The 13494-nt window shown below is 39.1% G+C and overlaps 1 long non-coding RNA gene across 1 annotated transcript; it reads left to right on the top strand.

Annotated features, from left to right (window-relative positions):
• The first annotated feature begins 296 nt into the window (after positions 1-296).
• LOC149919904 (uncharacterized) lies at positions 297-5784 on the top strand. The gene is made up of 3 exons (XR_016458822.1): positions 297-544; positions 1529-1649; positions 5211-5784. It is a non-coding gene; the product is annotated as an uncharacterized LOC149919904 (long non-coding RNA).
• The last annotated feature ends 7710 nt before the right edge of the window (positions 5785-13494 follow it).

Consider the following 13494-nt stretch of genomic DNA (forward strand, 5'->3'; position numbering starts at 1 on the left):
GCTTAAGGTTTAACTTCCCCAAGAAGAGCAGTGTCAGAATGAACACCACCTCTGGCATTTGCAGCCATCTCAGAGCAGAAAAGGGTTAATTAAGCAGCTACTGAAGTGCAGGCACACCAGCATGCTCTCCATAACACAGTAAGTTCAGGACAGGAATCTGAACGCAGGTGGAGGGCAGTACGAGCAAGTCCCCGTGAGGGAAAGGACGCGGGCTTTCTACGGGTGAGGGTTGAGAAGAACGACGCCCAGCAGGTGGCGACGCCGGGCCGCGGCCGTGTATGGCTGCCTCAGGGGTGGTGGCGCTGCCGGGAGGCTCCCGCCGCTCCCCTCCAGCTGCCGAGGGCTGTCTGCAGTCCGGGGCCGCGGGGTGAGAACCGATCGCGGGCAAAACTCAGTCCGAGTCACGGAGTTTCTAATGTTGCAAGGAAGCAGAGTAAAAGTTCAGCGAGTGCGACGGGACGTAGAGAGGAATGAAGGGGAGGCAGGCGGGTCCAAGAACAGATTACGCGAGGAGCAGCTGTTCGCTTCCTTTTCAGGAGAAGCGGTAATGTTTCCTCAGTGATTTGCCTCTAGTCAGATAAACACAGCTGGTGGTCCGTCAGGCCGGGCAGAGCTACACATCTGCCCGAAGGAGGAAAAGTTGCCAGATGTAGCTCACTCACTTCACAGCAGAAAGGTTGAGGTTAGGAGTACTTTCATTCACTGTGGAAAGAGATCCAGCCTTTTTGACCTGCTAGGAAAAGAACTGGAGTGAGAATTTGACCCTAAGAAATGACAAAGAGAAGTGAGGTTTTCTGGCACCTGGCTAGTCAGCGTTCATAACAGAGTGCTCTTCTGGCCAGACCGTAATCTGTTATCTTTCAGCTATCTAATTTTTAGAAATAAAAATGAGTAAAATTTAGGTGGAGACTGTTGTTTCAAGTTAAGCTCTACTCAGATGGTATTTAACCTGCAATTAACCACCTGTTTTAAAAAAAGTCAGAAGATTGAATGCATTACATGAGGCAATGCTAAGACTATGTGGACTTATGCTGTAATGCCATTAGAATACCCTGTGAGAGGTAGATTTAGAGAGCTAGACTATGTAAGTTTTTTTGCTGTGGTTTATTTAGCTAGATTATGTCCTTTAAACAGATCTCCTCTGGTTTTAATTTTTAATTAAGTTACTGAGTAGCACTAGTGAAATTTGGGAAACTGGAAATTTATCATGGAAACGAACTCATTATTGAATCAGGGGCAGCCTGATCCAGCCTTTTTGGACCATTTGCTCTTTTGAATGTGGGTGGAAAATATCTGTACTTATTTGATCTTGTTCAGATTTTCATTGTGGCGATAACTAAAGAGCATGTTTGGTCAGCCTACCAAAGTTTATGAAGAAAATCCCAAAGTGTCCACCAAGACAGGCGGTCCTCCTCCAGCTTAAGTTTTGGCACCTGTTGGCTTTAGCTGAGTTCTGCTCAGTATAACTTGAGGTCTTAAAGGATTGGAAATATTATTAATTTATCATTAATCTGTTACTGATTGTTAGGAAGGCAAGTGCTCTACAGATGAAAACAAGTCATGGTGCTCATCTCAAGGATTTCATTTCACAAATTGAGACAGCATCAAAACACACTGAAGATAATTTATGGACCACATAACAAGAACAGGTGAGCTATAGTAGTCATATAATCACTGTGAATGCTTCATTGATTAATGCTTTCTAAGGTGTATATGTAGAAGATAAAGGGAGGTGCTACAGAACTTGGAATGGAGAAGGCATGAAGATGAATGAATGAAGTTAGAAGTAAGTACTGAGTCAGTGAAGTACCTACTATTCTGCTTGTCTAGCATGGGATGTTTCATTTTAGCATCTAATGGAACTCAGGCATCAGAACAGATTTTCAAAATACGAGTTAAACAACAAAACCAAAGCATTCACATCTATTGTTAAGGAGGATGCACACTGATTTTTAGTGACGATTAAAAATCACCATATGATTTTGATGGCTTACATACAATTCAGGCCCTTTATTGCTGACCATAGATGTGAACTTAGAAGACAATTTTAAAGCCAGTTTTCCTATGATGAAGGAAGTCTTGTCAGAAGTTAGATAGAGCCTGACTAATTAATAACATGCTTTTGGGCTCTGCCAGAAAATCAGAGATTATTCTTGATTTGCATCTTAATAAGAACTCATTGACAGTGTAAAGAGCTTCTTTGATTATTAAAATATGACATGAATATTGAAACCTTTTCTAGGTAAAGACATGCTGATATGGAAATAACACAGAGAATAAGAAATCATTCTGGTTTCCTTTTTAGTGTTTCTACTTCATATCTTCTCAGCAAATCAAAATGTGTGACTCCCAACTTTCTAATTAAATGAAGTGGTAGGGAGTTGAGAAAAATGACAATGGATGTGCATTTGCTGCTTAAAGATGTCTGAGACACTAGTGAAGTTTTGATCATGGTACATTCAAGCTCCCCTTTTTATATTTATATCCTGTATAGTACATGTTCTTATCATTACCTGAAAAATTAGAAGGAGAAAGGTACAGCACAGGCAAAGCAGAAGAAATAACAAATGGAAAAAGCTCAAATGTAGAGGATAGCACAGTAATAGTGAGATTTTATATGATGTTTTCTATTATATGTCACAAACTGAAATTAGTAATAACTATAAACTAGTTGTTATTTCCTTCACTAGATTGGAAATCAATGAATGGTGGTACTATAAAATCATTATAGGTAAGTTGTGATCTTTGTGATCTGGAGTAGGGCATAGAAAAATAATCTGTCACTTAGGCCCTATGGATGTGTTATGTACCACAGGTAACGTTAGTAAGAGGCTAGTCATGTCATACTCTCACATGATGTAATTAATACACAGTAAATGACTCCGAAATTTAACACCAGTCTGAGTATAGTAATTGTGGAATTGTCCCAGATCTCCAAGAATGCGCGAGTGTATGGTGTTAATAGCCTGATTATGTAGCAGCAAGGGTTTAAATATAGATTTTGAGGTATCTAATTTGATTTCTGAAGAGGCAACTAATTTGACAGCAAGCACCTTGTATTGGAAGCTTAGTTTGTGGAAGAGCTGTAGAGCCAGGCGGGTTTTATTTTGAGGAGCGTATGAGACCTGTTAGATGCTTCAAGTGTTTACATCTCATCTGCAGTACTTTAAGAGCATTCCCAGACATACTGTTTCACTAAAACCTGAACTGTGTGCAGTTCTGGGTGCTACAATGTAAGATTTAAAACTACTAGAGAGTGTCCCAAGAAGGGCAACAAAAGTGGTGAAGGATCAAGAGGGCAAGACACGGAAGGAGCAGCTGATGCTCCTGGTTTGTTCAGCCCAGAGAAAAGGAAGCTGATTTCAGATGTTGTCCTACAATAACATCACATCATCACCATCTTCAGAGCATGATGAGACTACTGAGTGTCACTTGCTGACTTTGTCCATAAGAAAGCTGAAGAAATAATTTGCCTATCCTGTCCCATTCTTCCCTGTTTCGCTTATATATGTTCTCTCTATAGTATTCTTTTATAACCTTGAAATTTGCAATAATCTTTCAGAAAGCCCTAACACATACTGCATGTTTTGTATGAAATTTGTCTAGCTTCTTCTATTTACAATAGTTGCTTTTTCTGTTGCCAAGAAAATAGCATCATCAGCTACTTGGACCATACAAAATATTACAGAATAAAATCAGCAACAAAAGTACAGTTATTTTTTTTCTTCCTTATATCCTGCCTTGTGACAGGAATCCTTCATTCTCCTAACTTCATTGGTTAACAGTAAACAAAGCTGCTTTCAACAATTGTTTAATTATAGCCTCTGCGTAGCATAATACGGTGATCATAACAGTATTAAAAAACTGGCTGGCTATTTATTTTACTTGCAATATCTTCTAAATAGGGATGATACACTTTCCTTGCTTCCATAAAGAACAAGGCTTCTGCAATTCCAGGGATATATAATAGCATAAATTACTTTGTTTTATTAATAGCATCAGAGAAAAATGTTCACTGCAAGGGACATGGGGTCACAGCAGAGATTTTGGAAGTGACTAGAGAGTTTACTGTGGATTGTGGGTTGCTTATATCTTTCATTCCTATTAACAGAAGTTTTTGTCATTGATCCTTCTGGGAAATTATATAAGGATGTCTGGCTGAATCTCAAACACTGATTCATCAAAAACACCTTTAAAACATGGATGATATGAACAATTTTTTTTTTTCTAAGGGAAATGCCTTGAGGCATTAGGATAAGAACTTTACAATCCTCAGCTACAGGAAACTAATTTTGGTCAACAAAATCGTGGTTTTAAGTTCTGAGTAATCCCTTTGTATTTTACAGAAAGAGGATCTCCTAGGGGATTCTTGACCAAAGTTAGACTTTTGATCAGGAATCTTACTTTCTTCCACCCTTCTGAGGAGGTTTGTGGGAGAGATAAGAAAACCACCTTAGATACCCTTGGGTGATGTAGGAGGGATTTGCATTGGTAGTCTCAGTGTTCCTGTGCTAGAGGCTGGGTGCCAGGTCTGGGGATCTCCTTACAGGGTGTGGAGATCATGAACACAGGGTGAGGTGTCAGTTTCTAGGCAATGTGTCTTTACTTTGTCTCCTTTAGCCCTACTTCAAAACAGATAGTGAGCAAGAATCACCTCCTACATCATGTACCTGACTTGCAGGCCACGAAGATGACCACCTCTTTTTAGGGGTATTGGTTTGCCTTTGCAGATACTCTATCACGCCTGTCTTTTGTTTTTCAAGTTGTATAATCAACAAATACACAGAGTGGTTAGGCTGATTGTATAGATAGAAAGGTTATCATAGTGGAAAGGGATAATCAAAAATAAATGAAAATACTCACCCACGTCCTGGGCTCATAGGAAAACTCCCAAAGGAGCAGTCTCCAGGAAGAGATCCTTCCACAGGGGCAGTCAGCCCTTAAATGGAGTCTAGCAGATGTGGAACCAGACTCCTCCCCTTCCGATCACACAGCTGAATTGCCTTCACTTGTGCTCCTGTGGCTGACTCAGTGCTTGCCTCAGGTGATCAATCAGAGGTTCAGGCCTTGATTCAATAGTACCCAGACACAAGTATATTGTATGTGATTTTTCTGACATGTGTGGGTGAGATCTTCCTGCTCATGCTTATGCCAGGCAAATTGTATGATGCTAAGTTCTGATTAATTCTTTGTTCCGTTTGTGGTTTTAGCTGTGGATGATAACATCTATATTCAGAAAGCACTGACTGTGCCTTTATGCTTGAAGAACCGTTTCAGGAGCAGGCCCAGGTGCCCCAGGACCTCTGACCTCCTCACTGCTGTCTCACAGACTGACCACATGGAGCTCGTTTAGTCATGTGTGATGTTTTTGTGACACTGGTGGTGCTTTGGTATTTGAAGTTGTGGGTTCACCTTCACCCATACCTGGGACTGTTATTTCTGAGTTCACAGTTTTAGGTCTACCCAAAACTGAAGTTTGGAGAAGTAACCAATAGCCTTCAAAGGTAATGTGAGTATTGACTGTGATTTACTTCAGATAATCCTTTAGGTGGGCACTGACCTGCATCTTTGTGCTGGAGAGTATCTGTTAAGGAGTCCTGCAACTTGCTGTCCTTTATTGCACTGCACTGCTATATCATTTGTTTAATATTGTACTTGTACTCAAGCACTGTTACAAATATCTGGACCTTGAAATTTATTGCCAGATTCTGTAGTATTCATCCTTCTCATCCAATGAAATTATCTGCTCTCCTCAAGTGAGTAAGACATAAAAATTTCCTTGTATTTTTCCTTGCATCTGAAACTTCAGTTTCTACAAAAATCTGAAGGCTACTTCTGAGGGTGACAGCTGTGCTATTTTGTTTTCTGTTATCAGTGTTTCTTTTTTATTAATGTTTATGTTATTTCTCAGTTAATGTGGCAGCCCAACATTTAGGTAAAAGAGAATCTGATTTTACTTAGAAGGCATTTTATTTATTTGAGGCTATTCTAGATGACTTGTTTAAGGGATGTATCACATCTTAACTGATGACTTCATCCTCCTTCTGTACAATTACAGTTCTACATAACAAAGAGATGGCCGTATGTATCCAAGGGAAATGAAATTACATAAGCAGAAAATTAAGCCTGTCAAAATAGTATATAAATGATGTATAGTATATAGCATATAAATACTTTTCTCTGGTAAGTAGAGAGATTTCCAATGTGTTCTGAAATTTTGGTCCTTGGACCAAGGCAAAAAATGATCACCTCAAGGTAAAATACAAGTCTCTAGTCCTTTTAAAAATTAGTAGTTATATATAAATGGGTGATGATGTTAGAGCTCCTTGCTTTGATTTATCTTATGAATTAAATTTATCAGCTGCAAAATTTGCTGCATCAGAATTTTCACAATGATCCCTCCTCAAAGAGATGGCATCTAATGATCTAATGTGCTGAAGTGAAGGCTGATATCAAAAGGGTTTGAAGCTCAATTTAAAGTGCTAATCAGAGGTATGTCTGTAACCAACAACTGCTCTTACAGTACGTCTGGCTTGGCTTATGGTAATGCTGCATAATGATTTATAGCGAGAGTTTTATAAAACCTCTCTTGTACAGAAAAGACTTCAAGGGAAGGGGTGAGGCTTCTTTACTTAGTTCCTTTCAGTGGTTCAGCACTCTGCAGAGGCCTTCTAAAATGCCATGGATATTAACATTTACACAAGCACAGCTGGGATGCAATTTTTTTCCTGGCATCTTTCATTCAGATATAAAATAGGTGCCAGGACAATATTAAGAAGTATATTTTTGAAGAAATAAAGTCTTGAACTAAGGTCTTCAAGAATGACTGCCAGCAATTTTATTCTTTGATTCTGAGTACACGTGAGGCTGATTAGGAACTCTAAACACAGAAAGGTGTAAGCCAAATGCAGTAGATCATTAGTATTACTTGTTTAGATACTATCTTTATTAAAGCAGCATTGTTTCTGTCCAAATTGAAATGCTTTAAAAAAATATGCAGAGTTGATCTGTTTGAAGAAAAGCTAATAAAGCATTAAAAAAAAACAGCATAACACACAAAAACCAACAACCATTGCACAACAAATTTTATTTCACACATCCAGGAAGGAATGTTTGGAACACTTAAAAATTAATAAAATGGGAATTGCTGTACTTAATCCAAAGAAAATTGAACTCTGAATAAAACTTTGTTGCAACTGCAGCAAAATAGAATTTAAGTTGAAATTGGAAAAAACTGACAACTTGAAATGTCCTTTGAAATAGAGAATTCAATTCCAGGACAGGTTTGTTTAATTATGATTTCCTATGACTAAATAATTTTGATTATTTTAAAGAGAAAAGTCAACTCACAAATGCAAGCGTTGTATTAAAAATCTTAGACTAATTATTCTTTAGCAAAGCACAGAATTCTCCATTACCTGAAGTATAGATTGCTCTTCTTTTGCTGACGTCTGAGAACTTTTTAGTTCCAGTTGACCTCTGTATGTTTTAAATGTGGTATTACCTTTGGAACAAAGAAATCATGTCAGACAAGCTGTTAGGATGTCTGGACGCATCTCCATACATCACCACAACATGTTATGCTGTAGGTCTCACTGGAAGGTGGACGGTGATAAAAAGCTGGGAAATTTTATTATTAGAAAGAACACCTATGTAAGTGGAAGAAATGTTGGTGGATGCAGATGTCATTAATTTGAAGGAAGCCGAGCCCATTCATTAGCTCTTTCTTCTGTGTGGGAAACTACCACATAAAATAAAGAAGACTAGTTATGCACTGCAAGGTAATGAGCATTGACTGGACTGTTCTTTGAATGTAACAACTATCTGGTGGCTGGTTTTCTTTTTTTTTTTCTCCAGGGTTTTTGATCTGTTTCCTGTAGAAGCAGATTCCTTGTGCCACATTCATGCGTTTCCCATCACTTTGTAGGCTGAAGAAGAAATCCAGTCTGCCAAATTAATTAGCTAGAATTCTCCTATGTAGGCGACTCTGTAGGAGTGTGTAGACCTTAGAGGACTGTTTGTCACCAAATGAACGTGTCTGTGCTAGTTCAGAATCCCCTTCAAGCTATGTCTGAAATATTTTTCTGTTCAAATGAGTTACTCCTTCTCGTGGGTGTAATGAAGAATCCTGTCCTACATCTTCATTTGTATATACTAGGTTCATGACAGAGCAACTTAGTCATATGAAAGAATGCTAAGATATCACCTCCCTTTTATACTGTGTAAACCTACTGTGAGCACTGGAGCTGTGCAACTAGCAGACAAGTAGAACCAGGTCTGTAAGGTCTACCAAAACAACCAGGTTGCAAAGTCTGCATAGTCAAGTTAAAAATCTAATCTGTCTGTATGGATACTTAATCGTGGACATACAAGTTCACATTCAAGTTAACCTTAATTACACCTCTCAGCTCTTCCACCTAAATGAACAATGCTTTGATGAATGTTACTTTGTTTTTTTTTAATAATTATCCTCCCATTATACAGCAACTGAATATTCCTATTCTACCTGTTGGCTTTTGTGCATAGGAGTGGTACACCAAAAACCTAATATATCCAATATTAATTAAAATATGTATCTAAGAAGGACAGCAAGACAATTCTTCTTTACGGCTTTATGATAAGATTTGTTATGCATGAAAAAATCTCAGCCAGTCATCTTCTACTTCAATTTCAGATTTATGTTTACATCTGTGAAAATGAATAACGACTGCCTCATGCATTTTACAAGTTGGTTTGTGCAAAAAAAAACCCTGAGCTTTGGTGAAACTGAGTTTTAACAATACTCTGAAAATGGGAAGAAATGATGCAAAGGGCAAAAGGAAACAGAAGATAAAACAGAGACAAAATGTTTAAAGGGAGGGAGAAATAAACCAACAAAATACGAATCTGGACACAAAAGTATAGGTGAATCCTGAAAATGATGTACAATATACTACATTATAATTTTCTGTTTGTTATCTCTCTCACCCCATTAATCTCCTGCGTATATCTCACATACGATTTGTGCTCTTTATGCTTTTCTTCCTTCATAATGAATGTCTTATCTCAATGAACAAACTTACCGTGCTTCCCTTGCAGCCCACCAGGCTGATGTATCTATGCTTCATCTTCACAGAGCGTTGCCATCAGTCCAGCTGCACTGACGTGGGTGGCTCTTTGGAAGTGTGCACACTAGCGTGTTTATTGGCACCGTGCTGCGCTAAGGCTACGGTGCTGCCTGCAGTTCCAGCGCCTCTCTGCTCTGTGTAAACATGTACACTGTCTTTAATCATCTCAGCTGGTGGCTCTGATGCACAACCGCAAAACTCAAAGGTCTTTTGCTCTCAGCTGTCTGCAGTAGCTGTGGAAAGGCTTCAGCAGAGTTTCACCTTGAGTTCAGCAGAAGTCCACCAAACCTGAGCTGTTGCAAACTTGGTGTGCTGAACTCAATGAATCAGAATTATCCTAAATTCTTCTGCTTGGACGTGGAGCTGTCACAGGTTTACTTCATCTGTAGCTCAAGTACGCTCTTATACATAACACCTCTGTTTATTCCTTGACCAAAGCAGCTTACCCACTCTTTCCATCCAGGGACATGGACAGAGACAGTCTGGCAAAGTGAGCTGAAATTGTTTGAGGCACAGCCCCTCCAGCTGTCTGTTCTGTCCCTTTTTTATCAGCTTCCCCTCCCACAGCTGGCTTGGCAGGATGGAACACCTGCACATGTCTCAGCACAAAGTCTGCTGTCTTTGCACAAACAGTCTTTCATCAGCACTTTAAAGAAAATTGATGGACTTTGCATTTGAGGTGTGCACACAGCTCCAGCCTGCTGCTTTTCTGTGGGGATGGTTTCCCCTGGCAAACAAGTGGTAGCAAATTGCGGAGGGCTTACAAGTTAAAGAAAGGAATAGTGCCTTAAATCATCACTCATTTCTGTCATGGGTATATTTCTGTAGCTTGAATCTCCAAAGATCTTTATACTTTTTTTTTTTTTTTTAATACTTTTTTTTTTTTTTTTCCTCATAGTGTTGCAGAAATTGATACTTAGCTCCATTTAAATAGCTGTAACAGAAGGCTGTCACAAACATTCTCAAATGAAAAACTATGTGGTATGTAGGCACCAAAGAATGCAAATAAATATTTTGCAAAACTGTCTGTAATTATGCAAAGTGAGTTTTATGCAAGGAGTGGCACCACTTAAATGGCAACATAACATATGCACACATTCAGAAAATACCATTTTTTCAAACAGGCTATTGCCACCATCCTGGAGTAGCTGGAAAGTTGTCTTCAATTACAAGCTAATCTATCCTACTTTAAGTCTTTAATGTTGGGAGTTGGGCCATTTTTCTGTAGTAACCTATTCTTGTTATTTGTTGAAACAGTCAAGTGGAATTACAGGAAAAAGTAGAATTTCTGCCTGTGTGAACGCTGTATGCAGCAACATGACAGCAGTTCTGCTACAACTTTCCTCATGAAAAGATAAGAGATCTGAAGTGAAGTGGCTCAGATGTTACCTAAGCTGGTTTATAGCTGGAGTTTGTTAATTTCTCGCTTTAAACTTAGATCCAGGCAAGTAAGTTTTGCACTAGCAATAGTTCTGGTATTTATGGTTCTCTCCCAGTTCACCTCATTTCTGTTTCCTGATGAATAGAATTTGTCCCGTGGCACTGGGCAGCAACAATTTGCTGTAGACACAGAGTGAACGAGGCTGCTCCAACCATAGCAGCAAGTATCTGCTTGTCTGCCATGACGTCTTATTCACACAGAGTCTCTGGGGAACTGGGCTGAAATTACAGCACTGTGGTTGAGAATGCAACTGCCTTTTTAGAAGGGGGGAGTTTACAGCTCTATAGGTTGCAAACACAAAGCTCTCTCAACTATTGGTGTGGCGAGCCCAATTCTAACTGTCCGCATTTTTAAAGTTCCAGAAAGCACATGAGAGTAATATCTGTTGTGATGAGGCTGCTGCAGTAATAGCTGTGTCAGAACCAGAAGCTGTTGCAACTTCCTTAGAAGTAATAATAGATGAGTTGATAAAATCTACTTCCTTAGTTTGTCTTTTCCTGCTTTGTCATAAGGATGTCTGTCTGGCAGGGCTGGAAAAGGGAAGACACGTTTTGAAAGATTTGCAATTGTAAGCAGCTGGAGTACTAATTTTTTTTCGGGGTCAGATTATTACCCTGCAGTCTGTGTTGTGCAATGAAGCAGGCTCAATGACAAACTATGGGTTCAGGCTTCACTAGAGAGCAAGAGAGTGGTGATTTGAAAAGGTAAGATTCTCAGTTGGTACCTAGTAATTCTCCTGGTTACCTGTGAAAGTTTTAGGCATGTGCCTGTGAGTAGAGCCATATCATCCATTAATTTAGGTGTAGATCTCCCCAAAAAGAATGGGTGTCTTTAAGGAAAAAGTTCAAATGGATGAAAAAAATAGCACTGATTCTGATAAAATAGATGCCTTCATCCATCACCTTTCCAGATGAATCCTCAAATCCATGACTGCTTACACTAAAATCAACTTTACAGTCCATACAATCTGGTCTTCAAGTATCCAAAGTTTTCCTTCCCACCATATTCCCCTAATGAAGACCCAACCATTTGTTATTACTTGAATCAGTAAGTACACCATTTGAATCTTAGAAGTTTATGCTGAGACATTTCAGTTGTGTATTACACCAATTCATGTGTCTTTTCTGTGGAGGTCAGAATATCCTAGAATAGAAAAAAAGGCTTACATTCTGTTTTACCATGTAAAACAAGCAAACTAACAACAAATGCCCTTACCATGTAAGATATGTTTACCTGAACTCATCACCTTATTACATATGTAGATTTGGTGGGTGGAAATGGGAATTTTGTGTCTCTTGTCCTGTTTGTCATGCTCTTTCATTGCATGCGTGGAATGTGTGTTCTTAGTCAGCACCACGACTTCTCCGGCACCACGTGAAAGTATTTGCTTGGGAAGGCTCAAAGAGCAGGGGAAGAACTGTGATGTCATGCTTAAGGCTACCCAGTCTGGGGCACGCAGAGTGCCTGCCCATTGTCCTCTACTGCAGGGATTTTTCCTACAGTCCCTCCTTGACACTGTGGGAGTCCTCCTACAGTTTACATACTGCCACCCCTTTGTACTATTTAGCCATGCCATCTCTCAGCCTTGGCTAATAAAAATAAACAGAACCCTCACAACTGATTGCTCTACCTCTGTTTTCTAGATGCTGCTCTAAGATAAATGTAGGAGACTTCACCTACCTGTAATGCTGACCTGCTACATTCAGAAAGTTTTTGTATTTTTCCCTGCCTTCATGCTTAGATAATTAACCCATATCATGTTCATGTGATGGATGACTTTATTGTCATGACTTTTATGTTAGATACATAAGGTTTTTTTGCCTTTGTTGCCTTTGTATGTTTTTTTTTTTTTTTTTTTTTTTTTTTTTGGCTTTGTTGATTCTCTAGAATATAATATTGAGCATACACATGTATAGCATGCTTGAGCAGTGCTACAGTGTCCTGGGTGCTGTAATACCCACCCTCTTCTCTATAAACTTTAAGATTCATGCCACCAAGGCTGGCCCCCAGAATGGTTTTCCTTGGAAACGTGTAATAGTATAGCAAGTTGAATAAATTTTTAGCAGGTTTTGTATTAAATATTCTTCCAAATGCTGTGCAAAGGATTGTCAATGAAAGCCCCCACTGAGAAGTAAGTGCCACTGGAGATCATGTGTCACACAGTATGACTAACACAATTTATGACCCCATCTCATCTCATCAGGCTCCAGTTTTTCAAATGTGTCACCCTTTCAGTGTTATGTTTCACCCCAGCTGTTCGTGTTTTAACATTTAAAGCCTTTGCGTCTGCTGTCTGATGCGGTAGTAGGGTTTCATTTCTGTTACCAGACATGATGAGGAAGAGTCGTAGTCCACTGTTCACCAGATAAGCTTAAAGTGTTTCATGTATTAAATTATTGATTTTAGTTGGTCTGTTCACTTCAAGTGAGACTAGAAATCTCATTAGAATATATAATATTCTCTGGGCATCCTGGTCTAGTGGTTGGTGACCCTGCACATAGCAGGGGGGTTGAAACTAGATGATCATTATAGTCCTTTTTCAACCCAGGCCATTCTATGATTCTGTAATACAAAGTGACAGATTTTATGGAGCCAGCTTACTCTTACTGACCAATATTGTCCTTCATGTGAACGCAAAGAGAAAATAATTGAGTATTTGTTTAAAGGCTGTCATCTGTCGTACAGCTATGCCTGGAGCGCCCGATGGCATCAGCAGCAGTTCTGCCTCTAAAGAGGCTTTTAAAGGACAGTTTTATATTGACTAAAAACTTTATTTTTCTTTCTTTTTGCTAGGTAACTTTCCCAGTATAGATTATTAAAATCTTCACTATTTAATCAGCAAAATGGACAAAATGTACCCAGATAAAACAAGTCATATCAAAGAATCACAGAATTGTAGGAGTTGGAAGGGACCTCTGGAGATCATCTTTGCCCAACCCACTGCTA

Source organism: Phasianus colchicus, chromosome 1 (assembly GCF_987193195.1).
Source record: "Phasianus colchicus chromosome 1, bPhaCol1.hap1.1, whole genome shotgun sequence".
Taxonomy (NCBI): Eukaryota; Metazoa; Chordata; class Aves; order Galliformes; family Phasianidae; genus Phasianus; species Phasianus colchicus.